The sequence below is a fragment of the Martes martes genome (assembly GCF_963455335.1).
Source record: "Martes martes genome assembly, chromosome: 6".
In the NCBI taxonomy this organism is placed as follows: Eukaryota; Metazoa; Chordata; class Mammalia; order Carnivora; family Mustelidae; genus Martes; species Martes martes.
Window position 1 is genome coordinate 108,143,839 of NC_137893.1, and position 19,787 is coordinate 108,163,625.

Below are 19,787 nucleotides of genomic sequence, written 5' to 3' on the forward strand. Positions count from 1 at the left end.
ATGGGGAGACTGCTTCCCCCGCACTCTCTCTCTGCCTGCCTCTCTGCCAGCTTATGATCTCTGTCAAATAAATAAAATCTTAAAAAAAAAAAAAAAGATGCATTGAGGCAGAATACACAAAAGATATATTCTGACATTAAGCAATCAAATTATTTAACTTTTCATGCATGTTTAATTCCATGAAAATAAAAGTTCATAACACATACAGTTATAAATTCCTAAAATTTGGCTAAAATGGACAAAACTTAAGTAAATTGCTAATCTTTATGTATGATTCTTTAGATTTTTATGTCACCGATAACATTTACTAACCGTTGTTGGTTTTTTAGTGTCCTCCATGGTGCGTTTTGTGCACAGAAGAAGGTTACTAATTTTATGATGGTTTTGAGATTTATATTTTAAAATTCAGTCCATTAAAGGTAGAAATCCCAAGTTATGATTCTTAAGATTTTCTTTTTAGTTTACAAATCTGATTTTGCCCAGTTAAAACATAGAAAAATATTAATAATCCCCATCAAGTGGGGAGGGTTTACAATTTAATTATTTTTTTCTTAAACTTTGATTGACACTTAAAAATTAATGTATTTGACCTACTTTTTAAGAACTCAGATATTTGCCTAACAAATTAAATCTTCCAAAGTACCAAAAAACTTGTATAAAACTAATAAATGAAACATAAATGAAATGAATATGATGTCTTAAGATTTCCTATATACTTCAATAGTACATATGATAGTAATTTTAAAAAAAACTTAAAATTTAAAATCAATTATTCAATAGTGTATTTTAAATTTGCATCAAAGAATAACTTATTACTCTAATGTGTCAACATTTTTTAAGTTTTAGAATAAACCAAGCACAGAATATTTTTCTTCTCAAAATATTATACTATAAGCTTCATTTATTTTGTTATCTCCATAATTCATTTTAAATCTTAACTTTTTAAATTTTTTAAAAATTTATTTTAAAGTTTTTATTTATTTGTTAGAGAGACAAAGAGATTATCCTTTATCATTTTTATATTCAATGAAAATACTACTGCCATTTACTGCTATATTATCTAACAAAAATGAATAGCAATCAGATTTCAACCTGCATTTCCTACTATACGCAAGACCTTCAGTTTGTCACCAGAAATAAAATCAGGATAGAACAAAACACTTAACCTGAAAAGGCCTTACAATTTATTTAGAAAGATAAATTCAAATACACAACAGTATAGATTTGGGTCCAGTATTCTACTCAGTTACTCTTGAAAATTTGGCTTCCCTTTGCTATAAACAATAATGGTAAAAATTAATATCTATTAACATTTTTCCCCTCTTTTCACCTAAAAACAAATGAAGAGTACAGATTTTATGTTCCAAGAAATACATATAGATGGAATATAGATTGAAATTTTAAAATATTCAATTAAAATGCAATACATACTTCATATTTTATTCTCTACTATTTTTTTCTAAAGCACTTGATATATTTAAAACATTTATTTAGCTAACCTGTCACTAATGATCATGGATTATTGTAAATGACTCTTAGCAAAATATCACACAATTTAAGTTATACTGACATTTAAAATTTCCGGGGAGGTCCAAATCAATTTGACGCAATTATTTTGTACTGATATTTCTAATAGTTAGTGGTTAATCTGAATCTCTTGACATATTTGATCAAACTAAAATTGCATGTGAATAGCCCTTTCAAATTGTGATAACTCATTAAAACTTGTTCCAGTGCAGCAAAAAAATTGAGGTCTACTATAAGCTATAAAAGGGTTAGAAAACACTTTCTTTTAAAAGAAAATAGGTGATTTCTAATTAGAATAAATGTAAGAATAACACATCAAATATATTTTATCATTTTTTAAGACACAGAAACATCTGAGGCCCCCAAAATGAAGATTCAGTTAATTAACTTAATTAAGTAAAAGCTTTAACAGATATAGGAAATGTTAGCAAGAATGAAGAAAAAATAACCTGTTTTATCAGTAAAAGAAGACTTTTATAGTAAAATAGTCTACAAGTAACTGGTTCTTTAATTGTTCTAAAGGTAGAGTACTCAGATCATGGGATCAAAAAAAAGCCCTTTATTTAATTTAATAAGCTGTCTAATAGTCACAGCATAGGATCAAAAAAAAATCCCCATATTTAATTTAATGAGGTGGTTCCTTTCATTCTCATTCTTCTTCATACAATTTAAGGTCTCCCGTCTATGGAAAAATGAAGAAATATTTTAAATATAAAAGTATGAATGACGATCTGGTTTGAAAAATTATGGCTATATGTTAGCTAAGATTCCATATTTTATGCATTTATTTCTCAATAATTCAACAATTAAAACTCCAGTTTAATAAGTATTCAAATACTATGTATCCTTTCTCTTACCTCATGTCTTTTTTTTTTTTTTTAAGATTTTATTTATTTATTTGACAGATGGAGATCACAGAGAGGCAGGCAGAGAGAGAGGAGGAAGCAGGCTCCCTGCTGAGCAGAGAGCCTGATTCGGGGCTCGATCCCAGGACCCTGGGATCATGACCTGAGCCGAAGGCAGAGGCTTTAACCCACTGAGCCACCCAGGCGCCCCCCTCATGTCTACTTTTGAGTTTTTAATAATTTAGTTTTGTTACAGAGCAAATTAACTTGTATCTTAATTGCAAATATTAGTAAAGGTAGATGAGTAAAAAAAAAATTAAATTGTAACTTTAAAATAAAATAAAATAATTTAGATAATTCTAATATACAAACATGAACACTTAATATTTTGATATATAATCCTCATATTTTAACCTGTATTTACATGCATTTCTAAACATAAATACAAATATGAGTTTATATAGATAAATATGTACATTTAGATATATACATAGAACAATTATTTTATAAACCATAATTTTTTGTGTGTGAAATCATTGAAGACCTACTTTTCATTCATACTCATCTTTGTCATTGTGATTCTGGGGATCATATAGACATGTGTTCTTGTAATGGTTCTGCTCCTTACCAGCTCCGTAACATAGGATAAGTTTGGATAAGTCCATGTGCCTGTGAAATAAGAATAATAAAAATAATAGTATTTTTTTAAAGATTTTATTTATTTGACAGACAGAGATCACAATTAGGCAGAGAGGCAGGCAGAGAGAGAGGAGGAAGCAGGCTCTCCACTGAGCAGAGATCCCGATGTGGGGCTCGATCCCAGGACCCTGGGATCATGACCCGAGCTGAAGGCAGAGGCTTTAAACCACTGAGACACCCAGGTGCCCCAATAATAGTATTTTCTTATACAGATGTTGTAAGAATCAAATTAGATCATGGAAAAAGTACTTCAAAAAAAAAAAAAAAAGTACTTCAGACCATACCCATCCTCCCCATAATATTTACCTCCTCCTTGACCTTTTTCCTTTCTTCTTCTTCAAGAAATTTAAACATTTGCAGTTGTTTATTCATCCTTATTTCATCAAACTAATTCTAATTTGATATTGATTATTGCTGTTTGCATGCTATGTATTAAAGAACTTGGAAAGTCTTTAATGTATGTTATGAAAAAATTAATACCAGTAACAATCTCTTTTATTAAGATCTAGTAGAAATTCCCCAGAACACTGTCTTAACCTAATGTTCAAATGTTATTTTGAGGTAGATTTTTTTTTAATTTGAGTTATTTTTGATTATGTTAGATTTTCCACTTTTCGGTTTACTTTGATAATTTGCATTTCATAGAAAAATGTTCCACTTCAATTATTTTATCAAAAGTTAGCAGACATTCTCTCAATCCTTCCTCATAAGTTCAACCTCTTGCACATATAAAACAAGAATCTTCTTATTAGTTATGGATATCCTGTATTTGTGGTAGAACACTGTAATAAAAGAGCATGGATCCATTTTTTGATAATGGATTGCTTACATAGTTTTTAACACTTCTATACCCCTCTGCCCCTTTTTGCCAGAAATTTGGGCTGATGATAAGAAAGTTCTAAAAATTTCTCCTTTGTGTCTCCAGGAGACTCAAACCATGTTGCTCTTGAGAATCCTAAATCTGGCCTCCCATCTAACAACCACAAAAATTTCAAACCAAGTTTCATTTATTGCTGTTTCTCAGGATATTTTCAGATTAGCTTGAGAACATGCCCTGTTCTCCCACAAACCCTCATTATGTTAGTAATAAAGTTTTTCATACCATTGTGTGTGTGTGTGTGTGTGTGTGTCGGTCCACGTGTGCATGTGGGTAAACATTAGTCTTAGCATTCAAACCTGTTGGGGTGGAGTCCATCCTATTGCATCAGGATAGCCAAAATTATTCAAATGTGACAGTCCTCTTAAGAATAACCTCTTAATTTATCATAAATAGCTTAAAATAGTTAATAAACTTATAAAAATCTCTTCATAATTAAGTTCACTCCAGAGTTTAGACACTCATATTAAGTTTACTGGGTATTTTACGAGATAAAGAGGATAGCATGTTCACATATATGCTATTATATGACTAAATAAAATCGCTATCACTCAGTTTTGTTCTCATTCCATTTTTTTTTCTATAATGATAGATACTGAATCCACATAATTTCAAGATTGTTTTTCTTTTCTAGATGCAAAATTTATCCATCTTCCTTGTGTAACTCAATTTCACTAGGTCTCATCCTTCTAGAACTTTACCTCTAGTCAGCCTAAAGACAAAGGAATATCTTAACATGATGCTAAACAAAAACACAGACTAACTAAAATGAAGATCTCATACTCAGATTTTTCTCCATACTGAGAATAAGGAATTTATGCTGTCCATGGCACTCTTCCTACTTCAGCTGGCTATTATGGAAAGCTGGGTTTTGAGCATGTCTTTGGCACAAACACCAGAGGGGCCTGAGAGAACAAGTATTGTGAATTTAGGGGACCCTTACACAATTGTTCCAGCCTCAGAATCAAGACCTTCCTTGATTTCCCTGAATATCCCATAAGGATAGAACATTTGAAGGATTTGCTATTCACTTCAACTTTTACCTCCAGATCCTCTGTCTCTTTCAGACAAAGAAACCATGTATTTATGGACCTTCTTTTCCATGTGGCCATAATGTCTTATCACTTGTGCCTTTTTTTCATCTCATACAAGTGCCAGATGTAAAGACATAAAAAGAATGTACATTGGAGTTGTCCAGATCTACCATGTGGAAACAGTAACTAATAAGGAAACATACACAGAGGAATACAGAATCAAAAATTGAGAGAACAAAAAATCAAATACCATGCCATCGTTTGAAACTCTGCACTCAGCTGTCTTCAAACCTGTCTACCACTAAATGTATCAATCAGATATTGCTGAAAAATTGCCTCAGCTTGTGATTAAATTGTTTTCTCAGTAGAATTAAAGTTTTAAATTTGCATTTTATGTTTTAAGGATGGTTTCTTTCCCATACAGCAGAAATTATATTTTTTATATAAATCAGTCATATATCTTGAGAGAACATGTGTTGAATTAATTATATTTTGTGCCTTAAAATATGATAGGTGAGTTTTTTTTTTTAATTATGATTAAAAAAAAACATTTGGAGTTTTGTTAATTTGTAGATAATGCACTAATCTTTATTTTCCTATTTCATTAATAAATAATGTGACAACTAATTACATCACTGCCATTCATTAAAGATAATTAGTGGAACATTTTTTTTTTTTAACAAAGCATTAGGTGGGGCGCCTGGGTGGCTCAGTGGGTTAAAGCAGCTGCCTTCGGCTCAGGTCATGATCCCAGCGTCCTGGGATCGAGCCCCGCATCCAGGTCTCTGCTCAGCAGGGAGCCTGCTTCCTCCCTTCTCTCTGCCTGCCTCTCTGCCTACTTGTGATCTGTCTGTCAAATAAATAAATAAAAATCTTTAAAAACAAACAAACAAACAAACAAAAAAAAAAAAACAAAGCGTTAGGTGATGGGAATACAAACATGATTAAACAACTAAGTGTAACGTATCATTTTACTTCGATGTTTAAAAAGTCCACATGTAACAGTGGTCTCCTAAAACTTTCAGGTGAAAGTAGAAGTGGCTTCTCTACTTATAATTTCACCTGTTTGAAATTGAGAGCCAAGTGACTTCTTATAGAAAATGTTCTAGTTTAATTATTTATTTATTTTAAGATTTAATTATTTACTTGAGAGACTGAGTGAGAGAATGAGCAGGGATGGGGAGACAGAAGGAGAGGGAGGGAGAAGCAGGCTCCCTTCTCAGCAGGGAACCTGAAGTGGGGTTTAATCCCTGGTACTCCTGGGATTATGACCTGAGCCAAAAGCAGATGCTTAACTGAGCCATCCAGGTACCCCTTGGGTTTATATAAATACAGTGTTACTATTATTTCTATCTTTTAATAATTTCTACAGTTATAATACATCATCTTACTCTTGGTCAAGTAGGAGCCACTGGGTTATGCATCAGTCAGAAAAAGGAAAACCAAATAACATGAAATAAAATACCCTAAATATCATAAGATGCAAATATAAGGAATTAGGTACTTAAAGAATTTCATCACAACAAATAAAAATTCAGGATGAGAAACTTCTAACACACATTTAAAGAAGAATTAACAGCAATTATTTTCAAACTCCTTAAAGAAATAGAAGATGAGAAAACATTTCCAAACTCATTTCTTGAGTTCCCCATTACCTTGAAAAAAAGCCAGATAAAGACATTGCAACAAAATAAAATCACAGACCAATCTGTCTTTTGAGAATAGATGTAGAAATTCTAAATAAAATACTAGCAAAACCAACCCCACCATACATGGAAAGGATTATACACCATTAACAAGTGGGTTTTATCCCCGCAATACAATGGTGGTTCAACATAAACAGATCAATGTAATCATATTAGTAGAAGGGGAAAAAAATACACGATCAACTCAGTTGATGTGAAGACTACAAAACAATGATGAAAGAAGATCTAAATAAATTGAAAGACATCCTGAGTTCATACACAGGAATACTTAACATTGTTATGGTGTCAATACTATCTAAAATAATCTACACATTCAATGCAATCCCTATCATATTTCAAAACTTTCATTTGTCGAAATGAAAAAGCCAATCCTCAAATTCATGTAGATCTGCAAGGGACCTCAAATAACCAAATCAATTTTGAAAAAAAGCTGGAAGATTTTCTTTTCCTGATTTCAAAATACCATCCAAAACTACTTAAAAGAACATGATATTGGCATAAGGCTAGATCAATAGGATGGAATTGAGAGTTCATAAATAAACACATGTATCTATGGCCAGCTGATTTCTAGTAAGAATGACAAGCTCACACAATGGGGAAAGAACAGTTTCTTCAACAAATGGTATTAGGAGAACTGAATTTCCATGCAAAAGAATGTAACTGATATCTACCTAACACATACAGGAAAAAATAACTCAAAATAGATCAATGGTATAAGTATGAGAGCTAATCTAATTTAGGAGTAAATCTTGGTGAATCAGCTTTAGCAATGAATTTTTAGAAATGATACCAAAACTAAATGGAAGAAAAGAAAAAAAATAGAAAAATTGGACTTTATCAAAACACAAATTTGGATATCAAAAGACATTATTAAGAAAGTGAAAAGACAGCTTACAGAATGGGAGAAAATATTTGCAAATTGTATATTTAATAATGGTTTACTATCTAGAATATATTAATAATACTAATAAATACTATTAACTAAAAAAGAACTCTTATAATTGAAAAAGAAGAAAAACCCTATTTAAAAATAATCAAATGGCTTAAACAGATATTCCTACAAAAATCATAAACAAATGGCCAGGGGCACCTGGGTGGCTCAGTCCTTAAGCTGCTGCCTTTGGCTCAGGTCATGATCCCAGGGTTCTGGGATCCAACTCTGGATCTGGCTCCCTGCTCCACGGGAAGCCTGCTTCTCCTTCTCCCACTCCCCCTGCTTGTGTTCCCTCTCTTGCTGTGTCTCTCTCTGTCAAATAAATAACCAAAATCTTTAAAAAAATAAAATAAACAAATAAACAAATGGCCAGTAATCACTCAAAAAGATATTTGAAATCAGTATGAGTCATCACTTATACCTCCTCCGATGACTATTAAATAAAATTAAAAAAACAGAAAGCAACAAGTGTTGGTGAGGTTCTGGACAAATTGTAACCCTTGTACTCTTAATGAGAATAGTACAGGCCCCATGGAAAACAGTCTGATGCTTCCTCCAAGAGCTAAATGTTGAATTATCATATCATCCAGTTATTCCACTGCTGGGCATATACCCAACATAATTTAAATCAGAAACTCAAATAATACTTGCATATTAGTGTTCATTGTAACATTATTCATAATAGTCAAAAGGTAACATTACAAAATTCATTAACAGATGAATGAATAAACAGTGTGGTATATGCATGCTATGAAATATTATTTATTCATAAAAAAATTATTTCAGGGATGAACCCTGAAAATGCTGAGCTAAAATAAATAAGCCAGAAATAAAAAGACAAATATGTGATTTCACTTATATGTGATATGTAGAAAGGTAAATTCTTAGAGACAGAAAATAGGTTAGAGACTGCCAGGGTCAGAGGGAAAGAGGTGTTATTGTTTAGTGGTCACAGAGTTTTCTTCTCCCTTTTGGGGGAGGGGTTGTCAAGAACTTTTATTTCCTGATTTAATCAGTTTATTTATTTATTTATTTATTTATTTATTTATTTATTTAAGATTTCATTTATTTATTTGACAGAAAGACGCATGAGGAGGGTGAAGGAGCGGCTGAGGAACAAAAGGAGAGGGAGAGGTAAGTTTCCCACTGATCAGGGAGCTGGATGTGGCACTTGAGCCCAGGATCCTGGGATTATGACCTGAGCCGAAAGCAGACAATTAACTGACTACGCCACAGGCACCCCTATATCCTGCTTTTAAAATTGTCACCATCATGGACTTAGATTCTCCTGCACCTTTGTCCCAGTGGCTCTTGGCGGTAGCTCCACACACAGCTCCTCTCCTGCTCCTCCCTCTGCCCTTCTGGTTGCTTACTCATTCAGTCTGAGTTTGACACATCAATTTGCTTTGTCCTTCCAACCTGTGGGAATAAGAACTTGACTTTTCTGGCTGGTGGAGTGTTCCTCATCAGCCAGTGTTCAAGCCCAGCCTATTACTTATTAATTCTGCTTCGTCTTGGTTTTTGTGGCTTCAGCATCTTTCACATTCTAGACAAGAGTGAGCTGTTTTAGAAAATTAAGCATGAGAATTCCAGCCAAGGGCACTCATGAAGACAAAGTAAAACCAGAAATAGACTGGTGGCCCAGCTCCCCATGCTGGAATCCATCCTGCTGCTCTGTCAGGAAATAGAGCACATCCCTGTAGATCTGATCCACAGAGACCACAGGCTGTAAGACAAAACAGAGGGACTGCTAGTGGAGAAAGGCGGTCACCACCCAAAGGCTAAGGGGTCTCCACAGGCAAGCTGTAATGGTCTCCATGCGTATGTGAAGTTGTCACTCAGGTTGTATCAGCTGTCTCCTGTAGCACAGGCTTTCCAAAGTTGGGAGAAGAAAGCTTGGTCTTGGGGCTCCTGGGTGGCTTAGTCAGTTAAGAGCCTGCATTTGTCTCCGGTTATGATCCCAGGATCCTGGGATTGAGCCCCACTTTGGGTTGCCTGCTTAGCATGGCGCCAGCTTCTTCCTCTGCTGTTCCCTCTGCTTGTGCTGTCTCACTGTCTATGTCAAATAAATTAATTAAATTTAATTTAAAAAAATGAAAAAGAAAGAAAGCTTATTCTCCAAGAGAGTGTTTGTGGTAGAGGCTGAACCAGCCCTCAGTCACCATGTGAATGAACCCCTATACTGCAAACCAGCACAGAGACAGTAGCTACTAAGTCCCTAGGGGGACCACAACAGTTATAACAATAACAGTTATAACAGTTATAACAGCCATGTGGTTACAGCCAAGACCCCAGAGATGGAGAAGAAGCCAACCAGGAGATGCTGAGTGTGACAGTCATTGGGCATAAAGTTGTCCAGCTTAGGTGCCGAGGCCAGTATGGGTGCAAGGGTCTGGTGTCAGTGGTCATGTCTTTGTAGGCTAATGGATGCAAAAAAGAGGAAAATGGGGTCATGGAGCTTCTGTTTGGGATGATAAAACTATAAATATAGTGGTAATGACTACATCTGAAATAGACTGTGAATATAATTAATGCCACTTAGTTGTACGCTAAAAATGACTAATGGTTTTAGGTAGATGATGATAATGATAAACATGATAGATGGATAGATAGACAGATAGATAGATAGCTGTACTATAAGTAAAATTAAACAACAAAGTCGGAAGTTTGGAAGAAAAATGTTCATGGAAAACCACTGTTGCTTTCAGGAAATTAGAAGGCTACAGTGAACACTGAAAACTGCCCTTGATAATCACTGGTACCTGCAGCACTGACCTGAGTGACACACCTAAAAAATCCTGAAATTTAATGTAAACCTTACAACTGTATTGTACATTAAAAAAAAAAAAAATCCATGTACTGACAATGGGGAAAAAAAGTCTTCACACCATCTGCTGCATTCCAATACTGCCCCAGAATTCTATGGGAAAGAGTGCCTGGAAATTGTTACCAAATTTTTCTCCTATTTTGTAGATGGGATTGCAAAGGGCTGCAGTTGATTTCAAGATGATAACAAAAAAATGAGATAGTCCGTGAGATTATCAATTCAGTATCCAAATGTATTTTTCCATTTAAATTTAATCTGGGAATAAAAATAATAGGAACTGTATTACTTGTCTTCTTAACATGATAGTTATTCTTTGTTTAATAAGGTGGTCATCACTTCTCTGAAAAAGAGGACTAAAAACTCTTTTGTCTTTCGCCATTTGCTTCCTCTTCTAGATCAACCACAACCTACCCTTTGATAACCTATAACCTAGAGATTAAATTAGAAAGTTAACTAACATCATCAACACCTTTTATAAAATAATAGGAAGCAGGTAAGAAGAAAAAATGTTATTTAATTAATTATTAGTTAATTTTTTTTTTATTTTTTGAGAGAGAGATTTTTTTTCTCACTTTCTCACTTCTTTTGTTGAAACTGTGTTACATGGTCAGAAATAATGCTATTTTGTATATAAAGATGGTGAATATGATATTTAGTAATTTCACATACGATTGTGCAGGCCAAAGAATTACTGGCAGAATAGACAATCAGTACATAGATTAATTATTCTTTCCAGTGAGGACAAAGCATTAACCCTGCAACTCTAATATAATCAACCTGCTACTAGATGGCTGGCCAGTCCCTCCAGAAATGGTCATCAACATTGGTAAGATATATTTTGGTGAGGTGAAGCCCATATGCTCAAGCTCATGCATAAACTTCACCTTTCTTGAGGCCAGTGAGCAATCAGAGAGATGTCTGGGCGAGAATTATTAGTAGAAAGGGCTATTTTGTACATATGATTATTGAAAATCTCTTCTGCTACTTGGGTGAGGATTCTCATAAAACACAGCACATACTCGGTGGTTCATTCATGGGACTCTATTCACATGATTCTTCTTTACACCACTTCATTAGTAATCTTGCCATTTGTTTCTTCCAAGTGGTTCATCATGACGTCAAACCACCAGCAACTGCTTATGAAAAAATTCTTCTAGCTATGTCTCTCTATAGGCAATTTGACAGGCAGACTACCTGCTAAAACTCTATTTATTAGAGTCGTTCATTTTCTCACTGTTCTTCGGGACTCCCAAAGATGTGGGAAACAATGTTGTCTCAGTTAATTTTTATCTAGTGTCAAATACTGAATATAAGGAATTATAAATCAGCCACCTTTTTCTTCTCGTCAGTTCTTCACAAGAAAAAATGTGTATCTGTGTGTGCATCTGTGCACACACGTGTATGTGTGTGGGCGCTCACATGAACAAATGTGGGTTTTTTTCCTCTGAGTTTTAGATTTGAGAACTTTGGTCTAGAGTAAGACAAATTAGGTAGGTCTCGAAAGCATGAAAACAGTGTTCAAAACTCTACATAGGATCACAAATATGTGGGCAGACAAATAGATACAAATTCCACTTCCTGAGAATTAAGGGAAGTGTTACATCTGGCTGAAGTTGGAAATGTGTATCTTTTTTTCTTTACCTTACTTTAAAAAGGAAAAAGGAGAACAATAGCTTTCTTCTATTTAATCCTGTCTATGTTTGTTGGAGTAAAAGCTGCAGAATTAAAGCAGTCCAATTTAGCAGTTTCCATATTACCTCACAGTTTAGATTAATATTGTACATTAATATAAATAAAATGAAAATAAAATAAAAACTAATTTAGATTAATATAAAATTCCTACTGAAAATAATATTATGAAAAGTCAATTCTTTTCAAGCGAAGATGATTGTGTTAATTCATTTTGAAACTTTGCTGTACGTAGATAATATTTCCTTAGAAAAATATGGCATTCTTGGGGCACCTGGGTGGCTCAGCGGGTTAAAGCCTCTGCCTTCGGCTCAGGTCATGATCCCAGGGTCCTGGGATCAAGCCCCACATCGGGCTTTCTGCTCTGCAGAGAGTCCGCTTCCTCCTCTCTCTCTGCCTGCCTTTCTGCCAACTTGTGATCTCTCTCTGTCAAATAAATAAATAAAATCTTTAAAAAAAAAAAGAAAAAGAAAAATATGGCATTCTTGTATTTTAACTTAGAAAAGATGTCTTCTTTTGAAAGAGTAGGTAAAGATAGGGGAAAAAAGAGAGCATTCAAAGTTGAATAAATATTGTCTAAACTTCAAGGCTTTTTGATACTGTTAAAATATGACTGATTTTTACCCTCTTTAACATGGTTATGTGAAAACAACCCTGACTCCATGAGTAAATATGGCTGTGAGCCAAACTAAATATGTCTGCCTTTTCAAATATCAGAAAAATCTTAATTAATGTTAGAAATTTTACCATGGAAATGCAAAATCTATTTTATTTTGTTGCTGTTGTTTCCTGAGAAAATAAAGAGGATTTCTACTGGAAAAAATTGAGAGCTGGAAAAATATATGGGTGAGACTCAGGAACAATCCTGACTGGGCATGCTGAATCTCCCACTTTCTAGTAGGGTGATATTTGATCAGTTTTGCATTACTTGCAAAATAAGGATAATATATGTACTCTAAAAGGTTGTTTTGAGCATTTAATGATTTGAGTATGAAGCTATTTAGTATATATTAAGAAATTAAATTTGCCTGTTACATATCAAAATTCAATAAATGTTAGCTGATAATACTATGAGAGCTTTTGTTAGATTGAATGTAATTAAATATAATAAATTAAATATTTAAAGATTACTCATAGTAAAGAATCAAAATCCATGTATTAGGCATGACATTTTTTTGTCCACTATAATGTCATCAAAATAGATTATATTCCATTGAAACTAAGGTCAAGAGAAACACATCCTTCTTCTTTGGAGGTACATTTATATGCCAAATCTGTGCCTTTAGTGATTTTTGTGCAGCAAATCAAAACAAGTATGGTTTAAAGTAGATAAATGACATTTTATGAAATCACAAAATGTGCCTTTAAACAGCATAATGGCTTTAATGCATTTTAATTAGCTATCTGGCAAATCAACAGATGTACATGACCAAGCTTGCATAATTTATCTACTAACAATAGTGTTGGTCCTTTTTAAGAGCTTGTAACACTGCCTGCATTAACGCTCTTAATACATCATTGATTTCTGGCCTAACAATTTGCAATAGTTTTAAAAACAGTACCATTTTGAAAATGTCAATAAAATGTATGTTTTCCTTAATCTATGCAGATGCATAGTCTGGTACAAGTAATTTCTCAGAACTGATGTTAAGGTCTGTCAAAGGATATGTCACAACTTGGAGTTTTTGTAGATAATGAGTTATAATCTATACCAGAATCTAAATGTCCCAATTTATTTGATCTTTTCTCAAGGAATCATTTTTATTCATGAAGTTGTATAACATATTGGTTTAAGGGTCACACCCCGGTGGCAGATTGCCCACAATTAAATACTGCTTCTAGCACTTCCTGGCCGTGTGACCTTGGATAACTTATTTAACCTTATCAAGGCTCTGTTTCTTCCATGTGTAATGTTTGGTAAATAAAAATAATTTCCTTGCTGGGTTGTTTTAAGGAAGAAAAATTGTATAGGCATGTGTGAGTTCTTCAGTTAAGAATTTATTTGGTTTTAAACTTGTTTATTCAATGAACTTTAATCTTATTTTTTGTCAAATACAAGAAAAAGGAAATTTTTTAAACAGTATATTTTATTATTTTATTATTGAATCTTGGAGACCTCTATTGTGGCATTGCTTCATTCAGGAGGTAGAGTAGTGTTGATTAGTAGTAATTCTTCTGGGAGAAACTTGCCCCTGTACTCAGAGGGAGGTGTGAGACCAAAGAAAGGCACAGGCCACTCTGTTGGTAGGTAACAGTTCTAGTAAGCAAAGGAAACGTATGTGCAAGGCTTGTCTTGGGTGGCAGCAAGACGAAAGGATACCCACACCGGTCCACTGACTCTTAAAAGTTTATAAAGAGGCCTTATATGGGTTTAGTCACAAATAGCATACAGGTGTTCTCTACACTATACCGCTATCTCAAGGCTATGTCCTTGAAGCAGCCTCGAGGTGTGGGGAAGGTAAGCAGAACCCATGTTCCAAGGAGGAGGGGATAAAGACGCTCTGAGTACCTAGGTTCAGGTCATGGGTCAGTCAGTAGTTAACGGCCTTTTGATGATGTTCTCCAACACTCCATTCTTCAGGACCAGCTCTTATAAAATCATGTTTCTTTTTTCTGGAGTGGTTCCTGAGCAGCCAGCAAGGGGCTTCATTAGCAGGGTGGTAGCCCGTTTGGAGGCTGTGTCTGGCTGCACTGGAGGTAGATGCCACAGCAGAAAAGCAGGCACATGCAAGAGAAAACACAGATTAAGACAGCAGTTCCCCAAATCACTGACAACTTCTTCCATCATGAGCCCTAGGATCCAAACCCTTGATTTATTAAATCCCTTAGGCTGGGGGTTGGATCACTCAGGGCATTCATTTGTGTCCATATGACTTAATAAAGATGATTCATTAGCAGACTCTTCAGGTATGAACACATTCTGTTTGGATAATGGTGCAAATGTTTCCTTGTGAAGCAGTAATAAAGTTGAAGGCCATTTTATTTTGGAGGACAGCTTTTCGCATCAGAAACATTTCAGTGTTCAACAAGGAGAGACTTTGTTGGCTATCATTTAAGACTTGCTGGGTGAATTAATAAGGGATTTTACATGTGTTATAATGTCCTCTAAGCCAGCGGAGGTAACAAAGATAGAAGTCAGGTGATAATTCAAAATAGAATGTTTCCCCTCAACCCCAGCCTTGAAGAGAGGGAAGTTGATAGCTTTAGTAATCTGACCAAGTTGTATATACCATATGAGTTGGGTGTAGAGACAGCACCGTCAGGTGTAAGGAGATAGTGTGGGGTGAAATATGCCACACCAGGACCCCATCTGTTCCTCCTTCAACTGCACATGTTCCATAACATGCATAGTGTGTTTCAATAGATCCGGCTTGCAGGAAGACAATGGGATCCCAGTGGAGATTGAGTAGTTCCCCCCACCCAGAGGTGCAAATTAATTCACCCATCCCAGTAGGATGCCCCATTGCAAATTCTAGTATATAATTCTTTTTCTGGGTGTATGGGGCTTGGTGTTCTCAGCAGCATAGTGTGTTGATTTACCAAGAGAGTTAGGGCAATAGTTGTTTATCACGATTTCCATACCTTTGCAATATTGTGTGTCTGGGCCCCTAGTCTGGCATATGGAGCAATAGGCTGTACTAGTTGAACATTCAAATATATTAAAACCTGGAATAGTACTTTAGTTCACACATCCAAGGTGGTTTTACCCATTAACAATTTAATTGGCTGCTTTAATGGCCAGGACTCAAGTGTAATCACCAGCCAGCCCAGTTTGAGCTCAGCCCACTGTCTGCTGCACTGGGTGCTGTGTGAGAGACTCTATCTAGAGGTGTGCTGTGATACAGGTAGGAGCTGTTATTCTACTGAGTTATATCAGGTATTTGCCCCCTTCCGGAGCTGGAACCAAAATCCCAGGGGTATTCTCCCCTTTAGTTGTTTTTTTGCCACAGTGCCCAAATCATACTTTCTGGAGTCAAAGCACATCTAAGTCAAATGGTAGCTTAGGAGAGTCCGCAGCTTAAATCTATTTCATTAGTATTTTTGCCTTCTCAAAGGTGGCCATTGCTCTGATCCTTAGTCTCACATGTGCCTATAAAGAGCACAACAGAGTCTCTCAGTTCAAGCAGGAGCCTGTGTCAAACAATGACGCAAACAGTTAAGGTACTGCAGGTAGGAGGCCAAGACCAACATCGGCTGATACCCCAGAACTGATAATGAACAGAACCAGAGAAGGTCTGCAGAGACCCAAAACTGATTAAATCCCTTTAAAAAGGGGAGGATTTTTGGCAGCAAACAGTCAGACTCTTCAGACCTGACCCTGTATGTCTGACCACTTAAAAAAGGCAACTGCTACTGAAGGCTTTGCCTGATTGATCTCCCAACAGAATCGAGGTCCTTCCTTGCTGGAACATAAGCAGCAGTAAGGGCCAAACAGACCCAACCCTTATCTCAACTGCATGTCCATAGTCTGACTTGGCATTTAATTCATTAACTTCCTGCACCCTCTGTTATCTTGTTTGTTGTGTGGCTCGTCTTCTGTCCTGCTCTGTGTGCTGTGTGAGAAGCCAAGTTTAATCACATGGTGAATTGTCACTGAGTTTGGAATCCCGAACTTGCTTTCGAATTTAGCAAAAAAAAGATTTAACTTTGTTTTATGATTGAATAAAGCTGACATTGTGGAAAGACACAACTCATGTATACACCTTCACAACGTGCTCATGACAGTTCTCCTTCTTTACCAAGTGGTAAGAGAGATGGAGACTCTGTGCCAGGTGGGTATTAAAAGTCTTCCAAAAGTCCGAAATTCCTACAGGCTTATACTTATTTCACATTCTGAGAGGTTGGATAAACTTGCATATTATCAATCACAGCTTTTGTGACATGTGTCTTATCCCACCAGACATCCAAAATCTTATGGCAGTGCCTGGGCCTTGGAATTTGGGGGGTTTATTGCCCATTTCTTTCCTTGTAGATGTACCAGCAAAGCCTGCAAGGTGTCCTGTAGCAAAGGCAAATTTTTACATGTTAACATTATAATGCATCCATTATCAAGTAGGGATAGGAGTTACATGGAATTCTCTGTACTCTCTGCTCAGTTTTGTTGTGAACCTAACAGTGCTTTTAAAAAAACAGTCTATTAAAAAAAAAAAAAAAAGGAAAAAGAAAAGAACTGAGTTCTCCATTTACATTCTTCTCTTCAGTTACCACTAAATCTTTGCGTTTATCTTGGGCAATACTTAATATTATATGATAGGAAAATAAAATAGCCTGGAATAACTTCTAAATGGCTAGGTATTAAGTTGCACTCCAAGAGCAATCGGTGAACATAAAGTTGTGGGTTACTATTGTGTTTCCTAGTATACTATACTGCTTACATAAAATGAGCTGCATCAGAGAAACAGCAATGAACCAATTCACCTTTTGAGGTCCTGAAGGACACATACTTATGTATCTAGTGGGCAATGCGTAAGAAATTGCAATAAGTCCTCAGGTTAAGATCGGACAGAATTAAGGTTTTTGATTTTTAATTAAAATCAAATTTAATCAAAATTAATTAAAATCAAAATTAGGAATTGTGATTTCAATTCCTTTAGAATTTTTAACTCACAAAATCAAAATACTTTGATTTTTATCTTTTAATTTTTCTCAGTCTTTGGGTTTTGACTTGCAAGGTGATCTTAATTTCTCTCCGGAAATTTGATAATGAAGTGTACAAAGCAAATGTGTGGCTTCTCTGTTACTTGCATGTTATTTTTGACATGGCTGTAACATATGATTATTGGAGTGTATTTGTGATTATGTTCTTTTCATTGTAGATAAAACAGGTGATTAGGAAATGCAAATAGATTACTTTGGGGACCTGAAATAAAATAGGGGATGAGATTTCAAGTTTGGGTTCAACATGTCCTTATAGTTGATATATCTCTTTTGTTGTTTGATCCATAAAGACAAAAAAATCCACTGCTTAAAAGCAGTTCTATGGATATACACAAAGGGAAAACAGTTTGTAAAATGTGATCATAGTCATGATGACTGGAGATTGATAGACTGCTGTTACCCTATCTACGGGTAATCACCGTATTTCTGGTCAAACATCAGTTTAGGGTGTAACCCAAGGAGTTGAATGGGCAGAGATTTACAAATGATAAAAAAGAAAAATTCTTAGGACAATTCCTTACAAGTAATTGATCTTAAGAAAATTTAGGCACAGGGCACCTGGATGGCTCAGTGGGTTAAAGCCTCTGCCTTCGGCTCAGGTCATGATCCCAGGGTCCTGGGATCGAGTCCCGCATCGGGCTCTCTGCTCAGCAGGGAGCCTGCTTCATGCTCTCTCTCTCTGCCTGCTTCTCTGTCTACTTGTGATCTCTGCCTGTCAAATAAATAAATAAATAAAATATTTAATTTAAAAAAAAACAAACAAAACTTTAGGTGCTTGTTAAACTGTCTCTGAAAGACTCTTGATTCTGTATCTGTTGCTGGATCTTCAAATCCACAGTGTAGGCCATCAGGAAGTAAAGATGAACATAGAGTAGAGTAGATCAAATGCAGGGTGGATGCACATGCATTAACTGGAACCCCACAAAAAAAGAAGTAAAACTTGTGTCAGTTTTTGTTGTTTCTGACCTTGGTGACTACCATATCCTATAGTAACCAGAACCCTTCATCACAGAACTGACCGCTCACTCCGTATTTATTTATTTATTTTAGTTTTAATTTAAATTCTAGTTAGTTAACAGATCGTGTAGTATTGGTTTCAGGAGTAGAATTTATTGATCCATCACTTGTATATAATACCCAGTGCACATCCCTCACTCCTGGTTCAGTAGTGGGAAAGCTGAAGGAGGATCTGTGGGGAGGTGCACGTGCAGGCTTAGTCACTGCTTTAAGTCAAGGACATGAGTCAGTAGGTTAACGACAGTGTGTGTGAGTTACAAAATGACTCGCTTCCCTCTGCACTCATAATCTCATGATTCTTTCTTGTGTCTCACCCTTATAAGAAATGCAGTAGGAAATCCTGAGAAGTAAAGGAGTTCAGCATAGCAAGTTAACATATTACAGAGCTACCACACTATTCTTTCCCCCTCAAAGAGGAGAAACTCTCTCTTTGAGACTCATCTTTGGCCGTTTGACCAAATCCTTTTACTCTTCTCATACTTAGGGGTAGGCTAAGTTACCTCGTGATGGTGGTAGCACTTATTTATGTTTCTGGATTTAGGAAAACTCATCTGTACAGATTTTGAAACTAGAAAAAACAAAATTCAGTCCATTAGAGGCAATGACCTAGGGAAAAAATACCTATTTTTTTCACTCCGTCTATTCTCTAGCAGGCTGTCTGCAGGTCTAGACAGTAAATGGTTCGTGAGTCCACTTGGTTTTCACAGCTAAGCCAAATTCTCCAATATGCTTTACATCAGAAATAGAACTTCCATTTTGTTTCTACATTTTTTAGAGTTAAGTGTTTTATTTCTTATAGAAATTGCTAGGGGAAGAAGGATGGCATTTATTGGGTCTTCAATGTTAGAATGGATGAATAGAATACTTCAAATTGTAACACATGTACTAAAATATAATTAAATTTCTTTAAAAATTATATTCTTTTGAAGGTGAAACTTACATTGTTGGACCAATCTTGGCATTAGAAATTTTCC

At 35.3% G+C, this 19,787-nt stretch overlaps 1 pseudogene across 1 annotated transcript; it reads right to left on the bottom strand.

Annotated features, from left to right (window-relative positions):
* Positions 1-9,196: 9,196 nt before the first annotated feature.
* Positions 9,197-10,031, bottom strand: LOC308344368 (3-beta-hydroxysteroid-Delta(8),Delta(7)-isomerase-like; annotated as a pseudogene). The gene is made up of 2 exons: positions 9,740-10,031; positions 9,197-9,524 (listed from the first exon to the last, which is right to left on the bottom strand). The product of its transcript is annotated as a 3-beta-hydroxysteroid-Delta(8),Delta(7)-isomerase-like (transcript).
* Between the last annotated feature and the right edge of the window lie 9,756 nt (positions 10,032-19,787).